Raw genomic sequence first — 14,446 nt, forward strand, 5'->3', positions numbered from 1 at the left:
GCGGTCCCTCCATGCCGGGTACTCCTTTGTTCTTCCCCCAACCCCCGTTCCCCCTCAGTATTGAGTGTGAGCTTGTGTACAGTTCTAGAATAGGACTTGAATTGACACTCTGCACACTCAGAGGTAAGAGCGCCACAACTGAGCCACATTCTCCATTTCATGAGGACCATGTAAAATCATATAAAAAGCTCATATAAAAATCCTACCTACTCTTCCATGATCATAGACAATAGACAATAGGTGCGGGAGTAGGCCATTCGGCCCTTTGAACCAGCATAGCCATTCACTGTGATCATGGCTGATCATCCTCAATCAGTACCCCGTTCCTGCCTTCTCCCCATATCCCTTGACTCCGCTATCTTTAAGAGCCCTATCTAACTCTCCCTTGAAAGCATCCAGAGAATCAGCCTCCACCGCCTTCTGAGGCTTAGAATTCCACAGATTCACAACTCTCTGGGTGAAAAGGTTGTTCCTCATCTCCGTTCTAAATGGCCTACCCCTTGTTATTTTGCTTGTCTATCTCTGAGCAACAGCCGGTAACTGTTTGTCTGTCAAAGCAGTTACATTTGTTCTAAATTGCTACACCAATATTTGGAATGTGCACTTTTGAATGACAGGAGATGGATCATTTGTCCACCCGAACTGTATTATTTTAACCCATGCAGACATCTCCCCCCTTTCCATTCCAAATATAGAACAGCGTATTTTCCCAACATTGAACAAATTGTACGGCTGATGGAACAAAAAGATTGATGTGACCAAATGCTGGCACAACTAACATCTATCAACAAGAATTTTTTAAAACGGAGCATTGGCCTTTATCTCATGAAAGAAGGATCGGAAGAGTGTGGAGGATAAGTTTCTGCAGTTTGAAATTCTAGTTGAAACATAATATACTTGCGGGTTGATACAAAAAGCAGGGCAGGCAGCTTCTCTGGAGAGAAGGAATGTATGATGTCACCTATTCCTTCTCTCCAGAGATGCTGTCTGTCTCGCTGAGTTACTCCAGCATTTTGTGTCTATCTTCGATGTAGACCAGCATCCTTCCTACATATAATTGAGGGTGGTGGGTATATGGAATGAGCTTCCAGAGGAAATAGCTGAGGCAGGTATTATAACACCATTTGAAAGACATTTGGACAGATACATGGATTGGAAAGGTTCAGTGGGATATGGGCCAAATGCAGGCAGGTGGGACATGCATCAATGGGGCATGTTGGTCGGCATGGACAAGTTGGGCCGAAGGGCCAGTTTCTATGCGATATCTTCATCTTATCGAGTCCACGCACAAGATTAGAAGTTGTTCAGCCAGAGCTGACCACACTTCTCGGCATCTACATACAATGGTGTCTGTCTTGTTGCTTCTTGTGCTTCTGGTGAGAGGGGGTGGAAAGATTGGTGGAAACAGGGCCGCAATGTGAACGCTCCTTCCTTGACCCCTATGCGATATGACTCTATGACTCTATGATTCTGTCCAGGGAGGAACATTGGGTAGAAATTGGGTTGACAAATTCAAACGTGGGTTTGTGCATTTTACATTATACTTGGGATTAAATACTTTGTTTCTCCATTTGTGGACCTACCATTATAATTTGTCTGCACATTCACTATAATAGACCAGAGGCTGTATCGGGTACAAGTCGACAGCACCCAAGGTCACTGCGCATCTGTGCATCGCACATAGTATCTCATAAACCTTCACTCAAGTCCCAATCGCAATAAAATTTGACTCCGACATGTCAGTGGATGACAGAATAAGACGAGCAAACGGTTTGTCCAAGAGTTGGGTTTTGAAAGAGAGTGATAGGGGTTTAAGAAGGACATTGCAAAAATAGTGCCTGGCTTTTACTGTACTAAACTACACTCAGACACTTTATAATGTCTGAGTTAGTACAGTACAGTACAGTGAAAAGCTTTAGTTATGTGCTAACCAGTCAGTGGAAAGACAACACATGATTGTAATGAAGCCATCCATAGTATACAGAGTAAGTAGGCGGCAATGTTAGGCAGCGGTAGAGTTGCTGCCTTACGTCGCCAGAGACCCGGGTTCGATCCTGACTACAGTTGCTGTCTGTACGGAGTTTGTACATTCCCCACGTGACCGCATGGGTTTTCCCCGGGTGCTCCAGTTTTCTCCCACTTTCCAAAGACATACAGATTTGTAGGTTAATAGGCTTCGGCAAAGATAGTAAATTGTCCCTCATGTGTTGGACAGTGGATCGCTGGCCGGTGCGGACTCAGTGGGCCGAAGGGCCTGTTTCTGCACTGTATCTCTAAACTAAACAAAGCTGAACGAAAGTTGCAGGGTGACATATCTGGAGGAGAATAGAAACAGGGAATGTGAGATCTGTGGCAACCAAATTGAAGAGCACAATGGTATCTGTGGAACAATCCTTCGGTAACAGTGGGAGCAACAGCTGGTGACACAACAGTAAGCGCTTCCAAGCTGAAAGGAATCCATATCCACAGGTAATTAGAAAATAATCGATAGGATGGGAGACAAAAATGTGAATATGAATTCAAGCTGCTTATCTTATTCGTGTATTTTAAAGGATCAATTTCTCAGTGTTTTCAGTAAAGCTGTATTAAAATATGGAGATATTTAAGGGGCATGAAAGTAATTGGGTAAGATTCTAACTTTTTTGCAATTTTACCCTATTTTCAAATGCTCAGAATCTCAAGTACGTGTACTGCCTGTGACTCTGATCCATGCCTGTTTTCCAATACTGTTTAAAGTAAATCAGTGAATTAAGTAAAGTAAATTAAAAGGTCTGAAAAATGGTCTTGACCAGAAACATGGCCTGAAGAAGGGCCTTGACCCGAAAAGTCACCCATTCCTTCTATCCAGAGATGCTGCCTGTCCCACTGAGTTACTCCAGCATTTTGTGTCAATGATGTAAACCAACATCTACAATTCCTTCCTACATATACTTGAGGGTGGTGGGTATATGGAGCTGCCAGAGGAGGTAGCTGAGGCAGGTAGTTGAACAACATTTCAAAGATATTTGGAAAGATACATGGATAGGAAAGGTTTAGAGGGATGAATCAATTGTATGGATAACAGCATTCCAGTTCTTGCTATACCTTCAAAATCGGTGTAAAATTAAAATTGATTCTAACATGTTAAGGACAAGGAATGTGAGATAAGATACAAAACAGTTTAGTTTAGTTTAGAGGTACAGGCTCTTCGGCCCACTGAGTGCGCTCCGACAAGCGATCCCTGCACACTAACACTATCCGACACACAGTAATGTCTTCGGATCGTTTACCTTGTCATGATGAAGAGGCTTGCGTGATCCCATGATTCCGAGAACGATGCCGTCGGAAGTGTTAATCCTGGCTAAATTGGAGCAGCTAGGACTTCAAAATGGGGTTAAGTTTCAGGGTTGCTGGGAGACTTGGTCAAATTGGAATTACTCTCTGCAGAGCTGGGACAAGCCGTGAAGAGGTGCCAGAGTGTCTAGAGCGTAGATACAATTTTCAAGCAAATAATGGGAAGATCTGCAAACCCTATCAATCTGGTGCAAAATGCATAGAATGGATTGGATGGCTGCAAACCAGACGTACACCTTGTAAATAGTTATAAATAATGTTGCAGAGTCTGACTTTGCCAAGTGTTGATTGGATGAGGTGTTGAGCCTTGGCTGGGTTTTCTGTTAATCAGGGTAAATGTTTCCAAGTTGACTTCCTCTCGAAGTCCGTTGTGAATACAATGTATTGACTGTTGTATCATTGGGTTAGGGAAATGCCTGTTATGTATGGGGTTAATCAATATCTGTAATTGGGTGATTGACAGACCACCCCCATGTGGTTCGGCTCTTCGAGGTCCCGGGACATATAAAAGTCCGCGATCACGAGGCTCAGTGTCGATCTTCTGGAAGAGCGCTTGGGGCACATCTCCAGATTCAGGGACAGTTTCTTCCCAGCAGTTATCAGGCAACTGCACCATCCTACCACAACCAGATTCCAGTCCTGAATTACTATCTATCTCCTTGGAAATCCTTGGACTATCTTTGATCGGACTTTACTGGCTTTATTTTGCACTAAACGTTGTTCATGTTATTCACTTCATCATGTATCGATACACTGTGGAAGGCATGTATAGTTTTTCCGCTGACTGGTTAGCATGCAACAAAAGCTTTTCACTGTACCCGTGACAATAAACTAAACTAAACTGATGAGAGAGCATGTGGGAAGGAACTGCATGCAGGTATTGGTTTATACCGAAAATAGACATGGGTCAGGCAGCATCTCGGGAAAAAATGGAGTAGGTGACGTTTTAGGTCGAGATAAGGGCCTCGACCCAAAACGTTTCCTATTCCATTTAAACCTAATGAAAGATGTTGGATGGCTCAACCTCCGGCAATATCAACGATATTGGCAAAGCATCTTATTTGTTATTCTTGTATTTGCAAAGAAAATAAATCTGCTCAGTTAATGGTAACTAGTTATTGACCTGCAAATTGCAGCAGGGAAAGACATAAGTAAGAGATGATGGTACAATATTCGCTCAAACAAAGCTCAAACTGCACCGTGGCATGGCGGTAGAGTTGCTGCCTTACAGTGCTTGCAGTGCCAGAGACCCGGGTTCGATCCCGACTACCGGTGCTGTCTGTATGGAGTTTGTACGTTCTCCCCGTGACCTGCGTCGGTTATCTCAGAGATCTCCGGTTTCCTCCCACACTACGAAGACGTAGGTTAATTGGCTTGGTACAAGTGTAAATTGTCCCTAGTACCTGTAGGATAATGTTAATGTGCGGGGATCGCTGGTCTGTGTGGACTCAGTGGGCCGAAGGGCCTGTTTTCGCGCTGTATCTCTTAACTAAACTAAACTAAAGCTGTAAGTGGCTTCCAGCCAGACATGGAAACTGGGATGTCTATGTTGTGTTCAGCTGCACTGTTTCAAAATTTAACATTTGGCTGATAAATTAATCTGACACTGTGATCTTGGCAATTATTTCATGGTTTTAACGTCTCCTTGGGAGAATCAGTGAGCAATTGTCAACTCACAATGTAAACCAAGCAGCAAGTCAGGCTGACAACACAAGTCATGACTAGGAAGCTGACGGGCAGCTTTTTCACACAAAGGGTGGTGAGTGAATGGAACGAGCTGCCAGAGGAGGTAGTTGAGGCTGGGACTATCCCAATGTTTAAGAAACAGTTAGGGACATGGGTAGGACAGATTTGGAGGAATATGGACCCAACGCAGGCAAGCGGGACTAGGCGATGTTTCGGGTCGAGACCGTTCTTCAGACGAAGGGTCAGTTCAGAAGAAGGGTCTCGACCCGAAACGTCGCCTATTCCTTCTCTCCATAGATGCTGCCTCACCTGCTGTGTTTCTCCAGCATTTTTGTCTTACTTCGATTTTTCCACCATCTGCAGTTCTTTCGTAAACATTTCTTGCACATATGATAAATTCCTCTTTCAGAAATGAAAGACAAAAAGAAAAGAAAACCTGATAACCATCACAAAACGTTCAGATAACTCTCCAGTCTCCAAATATTTTACTTTGAGATAGCAAAATAAAACAAATGTTTTACTTTGAGATAATGTTTTCCTTGAGATAACAGCATTAAAGGAATAATTATTGTCCACAGGCCAATATTAAATATGATGCTTATATTGCATATTCCGTCTGAAAGATGTCACACGTGCTTGATGAATGATTAGTCTATTTTCCTTGATTCGGGACATAATGTCTGGAGGTCTTGCCAGTAAGCTGATGAACCCCATCAGGACCTGAGACACGAAGATTGAGAGAAGTCCTCAGAACGGGAATTAAGTTTGACGGACCTTTTCCTGAAGAGTGCTTATTTCTCACCAAACTGAAATAGGTTTGTAAAATCAAGGGTGTGGATGTGTAGTGTACCCAGGAGTACAAATACCTTGGAGTTTACCTGGATAGAACAATGGACTGGTCCAGGAACGCTGAGGCACTGTACAAGAAGGGACAGAGCCATCTGTACTTCCTGAGGAGGCTCCATTCTTTCAACGTCTTCAGCAAGATGCTGCAGATGTTCTATCAATCGGTGGTGGCCAGTGCAAACTTCTATGCTGTCGTGTGCGGGGGTAGCAGGGCGAAGGCTGCCCCTGTCCTGGGGGTGGAGTTGGAATCATTGGAGGTGGTCTTGGAAAGGAGGATGCTCCTCAAACTGCGGAGCATCTTAGACAATACATCTCACCCCCTCCATGTCACACTGGTCAACCTGAGGACCACCTTCAGGAACAGACTGGTCCCAGCAAGGTGCAGCGCAGAATGCCACAGGAGATCCTTTTTACCTGTGGCTATCAAACTGTACAACTCCTCCCCCTTCTGTCAAGGGATAGATTGACCCCCCCTTCATTTTTGCACATCCCTCATTCGGGACCTTTCCACTTGATAATTTAATTTCATGTTTGTGCAATATTACATATGTGCTGTGCAATGGGTAGGCTAATGGCACTGAAGGATGATAAATCCCCTGGGCCTGATGGTCCCAGGGTCCTCAGAGGGGTGGCTCTAGAAATAGTGGACGCATTGGTGATCATTATCCAATGTTCGATCGATTCAGGTTCAGTTCCTGTGGATTGGAGGATAGCTAACGTTATCTCACTTTTCAAGAAAGGGGCAAGAGAGAAAATGGGGAATTACAGACCAGTTAGCCTGACTTTGGTGGTGGGAAAGATGCTGGAGTCAATTATTAAAGAGGTAATAATGTGGCATTTGGATAGCAGTAAAAGGATTAGTCCAAGTCAACATGGATTTATGAAAGGGAAATCATGCTTGACTAATCTTCTGGAATTTTTTGAGGATGTGACAAGTAAAATGGATGAAGGGGTGCCAGGAGTAGGCCAATCAGACCTTCGATCCAGCATCGCCATTCGATATGATCATGACTGATCATCTAAAATCTGTACCCCGTTGTTGCTTTTCCCCCATAATCCCTTGATTCCTTTAGCCCCAAGAGCTAAATCTAACTCTCTTGAAAACATCCAGTGAAACATCCAGTGAATTCTCCTGTGGCAGAGAATTCCACAGATTCACAACTCTCTGGGTGCAAAAGTTTTTCCTCAACTCAGCCCTGAATGGCCTGCCCCTTATGCTGCTAGATGCAGGAAAAATGTTCCTGATGTTGGGGAATCCAGAACCAGGGTTCACAATTTCAGAATGAGGGGTAGACCATTTAGGACTGGGATGAGGAAACACTTTTTTCACCCAGAGAGTTGTGAATCTGTGGAATTTTCTACCACATAAGGCAGTGGAGGCCAATTCATTGGATGCTTTCAAGAGTCTGCAGTTTAAGGAGCATCCTCCCCTCCTACACTACATCCCATGAATCCAACCCTGCCCCCAGGATGGAGCCAGCCTTCCTGATGAGTTTGCTAATCCTCTTGGCATCCACGGCCTTCGCCCAGCTACCCCAGCACATGGCAGCGAAGATGGCACTGACTACCACCGATTGCGACTACCACCGTGAAGCTTTCTAAAAAATATAGCCGGCTGTGTCCCTTCTTGTACAGGGCCTCAACGTTCCTGGACCATTACAGTTTACTGTCCAGGTAAACTCCAAGGTATTTGTACTCCATGGTAAACTGTACATTCAAACCATTGATGGAGACAGGGGTGTTCCTCTCCTCCTAAAGTCCACCATTAAATCCTTAGTCTTGTTGGTGTTGAGCTGCAGGTGATTCAGCCCACACCACTCGACAAAGTCGTTGACTACACCTCTGTATTCAGCTTCCTCCCCTCACTGATGCAGCCCACAATTGCAAAGCCATCTGAAAACTTCTGCAGGTGCCAGGAGTCCGAGTTATATCTGAAGTCAGAGGTGCAGATGGTGAACAAGAAGGGAGAGAGAGAGAGGACCATCACCTGGTGGACCCCTGTGTTGCTCACGTCCGAGACACCGTTCTATAGCCTGATATATTGCGGTTGGCCAGTTGGTGATCCAGGAGACCAATGGAGCATCCATCTGCATCTTCATCAGTTTGCTCCCCAGCAGTGCTGGTGTTAAAAGCACTGGAGAATTAAAAAAAACATGAAGGCGAATGGTATGTTAGCATTCATAGCAAAAGGATTTGAGTATAGGAGCAGGGAGGTTCTACTGCAGCTGTACAGGGTCTTGGTGAGACCACACCTGGAGTATTGCGCACAGTTTTGGTCTCCAAATCTGAGGAAGGACATTATAGCCATAGAGGGAGTACAGAGAAGGTTCACCAGACTGATTCCTGGGATGTCAGGACTTTCATATGAAGAAAGACTGGATAGACTTGGCTTACACTCGCTAGAATTTTGGAGATTGAGGGGGGATCTTATAGAAACTTACAAAATTCTTAAGGGGTTGGACAGGCTAGATGCAGGAAGATTGTTCCCGATGTTGGGGAAGTCCAGGACAACGGGTCACAGCTTAAGGATAAGGGGGAAATCCTTTAAGACCGAGATGAGTAAAACATTTTTCACAGTGGTGTGTCTCTGAAACTTTCTGCCACAGAGGGTAGTTGAGGCCAGTTCATTGACTATATTTAAGAGGGAGTTAGATGTGTCCCTTGTGGCTAAAGGGATCAGGGGGTATGGCGAGAAGGCAGGTACGGGATACTGAGTTGGATGATCAGCCATGATCATATTGAATGGCGGTGCAGGCTCGAAGGGCCGAATGGCCTACTCCTGCACCTAATTTCTATGTATCTATGTATCTAGTCGCAGGCGAGTGAGCACAAGCCCCTCCAGGTCCTTCATGATGTTTTAGAAGTCAGCGCCACCAGTCTGTAGTCATTGGAGGAGCTGGGGCGCATCCTCTTTGATACAGGAACCAGGCAGGATGTCTTGCACATCACAGGAACCCTCTCCAGGTTCGGGCTCAGGTTGAAGATATGCTGGAGTACTCCACACAACCGGCTGGTGCATGTCTTGAGTTCCATTGGGCTGACACCAATGGGACCCATGGCTTTGCCTGGGCAGAGTCTGCTCAGCTCCTTCCTCACCTGCTCAGCCTTGATGGTCAGGCACGACAACGAAAGGGCAAAGGAAGAGGACCCGGGGGAATGAGGGGGAGAGTCTGTCGGGGACCAATGGGGAGGGTGGGCAGAGGCCCCGCTATCAAATCTATTTAAAAACAAGTTTAGCTCGTTGGCTCAGATAATACAGAAAGTTTTAGTTCAGAGATACAGCGCAGAAACAGACTCCTTTGGCCCACCAAGTCCACACCGACCAATGATCCCCATGCGCTACTAGCACTACCCTACACACTGGGGACAATTTACAACTTTACCGAAGCCAATTAACCTACACACCTGTATGTCTTTGGAGTGTGGGAGTAAACTGGAGCACCTGGGGAATATCCACATGGTCATGGGGAGAACGTATAAACTCTGTACAGACAGCACCCGTAGTTGGAATCAAACCCAAGTCTCTGACGCTGTAAGGCACCAGCACTACCACTGTGCCACCGTGCCATCATTACAATTCCACTCCAGAAATGACCATTTTCAGCCACGTAGCCCTCTGAATCAACTGAATTTTTAGATGTTCCTTTGGCTGAGACCGTTTTACTCTAATTCTCAGTGAAATTGGTCCCATAGGTGAAGCTGTTTCTTTGAAGTCCAATTTTATAAAATTAAGCCCATGTGTTGGTTTTGCACGGTTACATAGAATAGAAGAGACAATTCTAATTCAAATCAAATTGATTTAGCCTCAAGCAGATAAGCATATTTAATCAGAATATAACATCCCTCAGAAGAAGATGTTCCGGAGAGCAGTGAGCAGTTTTCCCATTCCAGCAGGGAATTAAATATTCCTGGGCTTTGGCAGGAAACATAAACCAACAATAAAAACTGATGATTTTTTTAGTTTAGTTTATTTTATTTTTGGAGATACAGCGCAGAAACAGGCCCTTCGCTCCACCGAGTCCTCGCCCATCAGCGATTCCCACATATTAGCACTATCCTACGCAAACTAGGGACAATTTTCTTTTAACATTTACCAAGCCAATTTAGCTACCTACCTGTACGCCTTTGGAGATCTCAGAACAAACGCATATGGTCACGGGGAGAACATACAAACTTCATGCAGACAGCACCCGTTGTTGGGATCGAACCCGGGTTACCGGCGCTGCAAGCGCTGTAAGGCAGCAACTCTATCGCTGTGCCTTTTGTAATATCTATTATAACTCATGATTTAATTTTTTTGTGCTGATTACATGCTCGTAGATATTTAGGCCAATAAAGTGCAGAAAACAGACATAATAATATTCATAAACATAGACACAAGGAACTGCAGATGCCGGTTTACAAAGGATAGGCACAGAATGCTGAAGTAACTCAACAGGTCAGGTTGCATGTCGAAAAAGGATTGCAGATGCTGGTTTATATCAAAGATAGACACTAAGTGCTGGAGTGACTCAGCGGATCAGGCAGCATCTCTGGAGGAAATGGAGAACATGGATAGGTGATGTTTTGGGTCGGGACCCTTCTTTAGACTGATGGTAATCTGATAGCAATCGGTCTGAAGATGGGTCCCGATCTGAAACGCCACCTATCCATGTTCTTCAGGGGTGCTGCCTGACCCACTGAGTAACTCCAGCATTATGTGTCTTTCCCTAGAACAATATTAATTTCAGCTCAGAAATGAAAGGGGGAGAATCTTACTTTGTATCAAACGTTACTCTCTTTATCCGGAATCTGTACACTGTGGACGGCTTGATTGTAATCATGTATAGTCTTTTCGCTAACAAGATTGCACACAACAAAAAAGCTTTTCACTGTACCTCAGTACACTTGACAATAATAAACTAAACTAAACTAAAGAATAATTTATTTCTGCTGCATGCATGAGATGGTATTCATGATTCAGGAGCTTTGAAACATGCATTGTGATTTTGAATAATGACTGTGGCCTTGTGGGTTTTCTCCGGCAGCTCCTGATTTCCTCCCGCGCTCCAAGGACATACAGGTTTGTAGGTTAATTAGCTTCAGGGCATATGGTCATAATTGATAGGAGTAGAATTAGTCCTGTTGACCCATCAAGTCTACTCCGCCATTCAATCCTGGCCGATCTATCCCTCACTCCTAACTCCATTCTCCTGCCTTTTCCCCATAACCTCTGGTACGGCACTAATCAAGAAAAGCTTCAGTAAATCGTAAAATAAATTGTCCCTTGTGTGTACAATGGTGTTAGTGCACGGGGTGATCACTGACCGGCACGGTCTCGGTGGGTCATAGGGTCTGTTTCCACACTGTATCTCTAAAGTTTATAGTCTAAAGTCTAGTGCCAGGCATGGTATTACATGGTATTACAAATGTTAATTTCACATTTTGTCTTGTGTTGAGGGAATACTCACAGCTGTGAGCAAGCATATGTGAGCGACTATTTTATCTTCCTGCCAACAGGGTGACTGCCAGTGGCTAGACATGAGCCATCCCTATCATCGGTTCTTTGTAAATCACAAGCCCAGATCAGCATAAGTGACCCTATCGAGTGAAATCTAAGCACATGCGCCTAAGCTGACCATGAAACAAAATCACTTAACACTTAAAATAGTAAGATTAAACGAGAACTTACCAGTTTGAAGTTTGATCTGTATTTTATGAGGAGTTACGATGAGGGATTACGTGAAGAACCCGCTCAGTGCGCAGGCGCGGCATACTTCCAATCAGCGGTGTGGAATCACAGATAGACACAGTTATTTTGAAGTAAACATAGTAAAGATAAGGAGACATCAATTTATTAGTTTGATCCATATAATGAGGGTGGGAGCGGAGGGCACGTAATCCCTCATCGTAACTCCTCATAAAATACAGATCAAACTTCAAACTGGTAAGTTCTCGTTTAATCTTACTATTTTACTTCGGAGTCACGTGAGTGACTACGTGAAGATTTCAAAGCTCTGTGATTTCAAACCGTGTAACAGTTTCATTTCACTCACTGCCGAAGTTCTTGAGGGAGGAAGTGTTATCGTAATGAACCAATGAGTCTATTTGTAGAAAAACACAATGGTATTTTTTAAACAATAACAACAAAGAATTAAGTTGCTCCCCTGGGCTTAAATTAAATATTTGCAGTTCGTAAATCTTTACTGCAAATAAACCAGGTTTTGCCAACGGCTTATTATAAAATTTCTGAACGGTCTTTTCCCTTCCCACCATCCTGCTGTAGCCAGGATGTGGTCTATAGGCATGTCCATTCTTTAGCCGTCGACATGGATGCTGCCCTGGTGGAATAAAATTTGTACATGTTAGTGTTTATCCCAGCAGTTTCTAGCACCTGCTTGAGCCATCTCGCAATGGTTTGGCTCGTACCCCACCATAAGGTTTTTGTGACTGACCCACAAGGCTTTTCATCTCCCTCGAATATTCTGGTTGTGTCTATATAGGATAGTAGGTGGGTCATGGCACATAACCGTGGTTCTGGTGGGTAAGCCACGACTGGATTAGGTGTTCCTGGTCTGCTCTGTTTGACCAGTCGCTGGATAACGACAGATCTGGTCTGGAGCTGTGATCATGTTGTCCAGTCGCAATAGGTGTAGTGACTGGACCCTCTGAGCGGATACAAGTGCCATCAACATGAGCGTCTTTAGTGTAGCTTGCTCGAGGCCGGGGGATCTGGCTGGTGGCCATTCCCTGAGATATGTCAGGACCACACTGATATCCCAAATATGGGTATACCTGGGCTTAGGGCTTGATATTGTAAATGCCCTTCATCAGTTTTACCACCAGTGGATGGGATCCCATCGCCTGTTGCCCTGCCGCTGGTTTGAGATAAGCAGAAAGAGCACTCTGCGCTGTGTTGATGGCACTGTAGCTGATCCCTACATCGTGGTGTAGATGGCCAGGAACTCCAGTATGTTGGTGGCTGTATCTGTTTCGTATGTTGTCCATGTTTCCTGGCAGTACTTCTCCCTTTTTTGATGCTGGTTAAGTACTGCCTCTTGGTGGATGTTCGAAGGGATGCCGACATGGTGGTGATGGTTTGTTTGGACAATCCCAGTTCCAGGTAAGGTCTGTTCAAACTTGCAACCCAGGCGTTTAATTTTCTCATGGCATGGGTGTTTAGCTTACCTGGTAGGTAAGTAGCTGATAGCCAAATATGTCTTTCGACATACCATTGCCAAATCATGTTGACCAATTTGTCGCATGATAATGATTTTATGCCACCCATATGGTTAATATAAGCCATCACCGTAGTATTTATCAATTTGTAACCGAACATGCAAGTGCTGCAGGTACACAAAATTGCTGGAGGAACTCAGCGGGTGCAGCAGCATCTATGGAGCGAAGGAAATAGGCGACGTTTCGGGCCGAAACCCTTCTTCAGACTGATGGGGGGTGGGGAAAGAAAGAAGGAAAAAGGGAGGAGGAGGAGCCCGAGGGCTGCATATTAGATACATATGCTTTTAAACCATAAAAGGCGCCCAACATCTCTAGATAGTTAATGCCCAGTGTAAGTAGTAATGATGACTCTAGTTTAGTCCATGTACCACTTGTGCTGGATATGGAGTTAGTCGCTCCCCAGCCTTGAGCACTGGCATCTGTTTGAATAACTAAAGTAGGGTTAGTGATAAAGATAGGGCTGAAACTATGCCAAACATTTTCTGCCCACCACTGTAGCTCTGATATTGCTTCAGTGGGTAAGTTCATGACACGATCATAGTGACCTGTATGTCGTTTTATTGCCCGTACCTTTGCTCTCTGTAAATTTTTTGATAATGCAAAGGTCCGAATTGTGTAGCCGGAAATGCTGCTACCATTTCCCCAATTACTCTTGCTACTTGTCGAATAGTTGGTCGCTCGTTGACCATTAATTTGTTGCATGATTGTGCTAATTCAACCATTTTTGCCTTTGGCAAGGTAACAGTCATATGGACTGAGTTAATTGTGAAGCCCAGGTAGTCCATGATAGTGGATGGCTTCAACTTAGATTTATCTGGATGTAGGACGAACCCCAGAGTTTCGAGGAGCTGTTTTGTAGCTGATACTGCTGCCACAGCCAATTCCATCCTTTTCCCTACTATCAGAATATCCTCCAGATATGCCATGACAATATGTTTTTGTTTTCTTAGTATTGCCATGGCTGGGTTCAATATTTTGGTGAATAATCTTGGGCTGAAGTTCGCCCATAGGGCAATGCTTTGTACCATCCAGATAAATTTTAGGTATCTACGATGATCCTTGTATATGGGTACTAGATAGTAAGCATCTTTAAGATAAATGCTTGCCATGAAGTGTCATTTGGAATTCAGTTGTTTGGCAGTAACATATGTCTCCATTTTGAAATGTATATACTTAACAAATTTGTTTAGTGATGTTAAGTCAATGATGATGCGACAGACACCATCTTTTTTGGTTTTAGTGAATATATTCGATACAAATTCCTAAGGTTCATGTTTGGTCTTTTCGATGACCCCCTTTGTGATAAGTCTCACCAGTTCAGCTTGTCCCTCACGTTTCTTTTTGACGGAGGGAGAAATACCCT

The sequence above is a fragment of the Amblyraja radiata genome, chromosome 2, assembly GCF_010909765.2.
Source record: "Amblyraja radiata isolate CabotCenter1 chromosome 2, sAmbRad1.1.pri, whole genome shotgun sequence".
NCBI lineage: Eukaryota > Metazoa > Chordata > Chondrichthyes > Rajiformes > Rajidae > Amblyraja > Amblyraja radiata.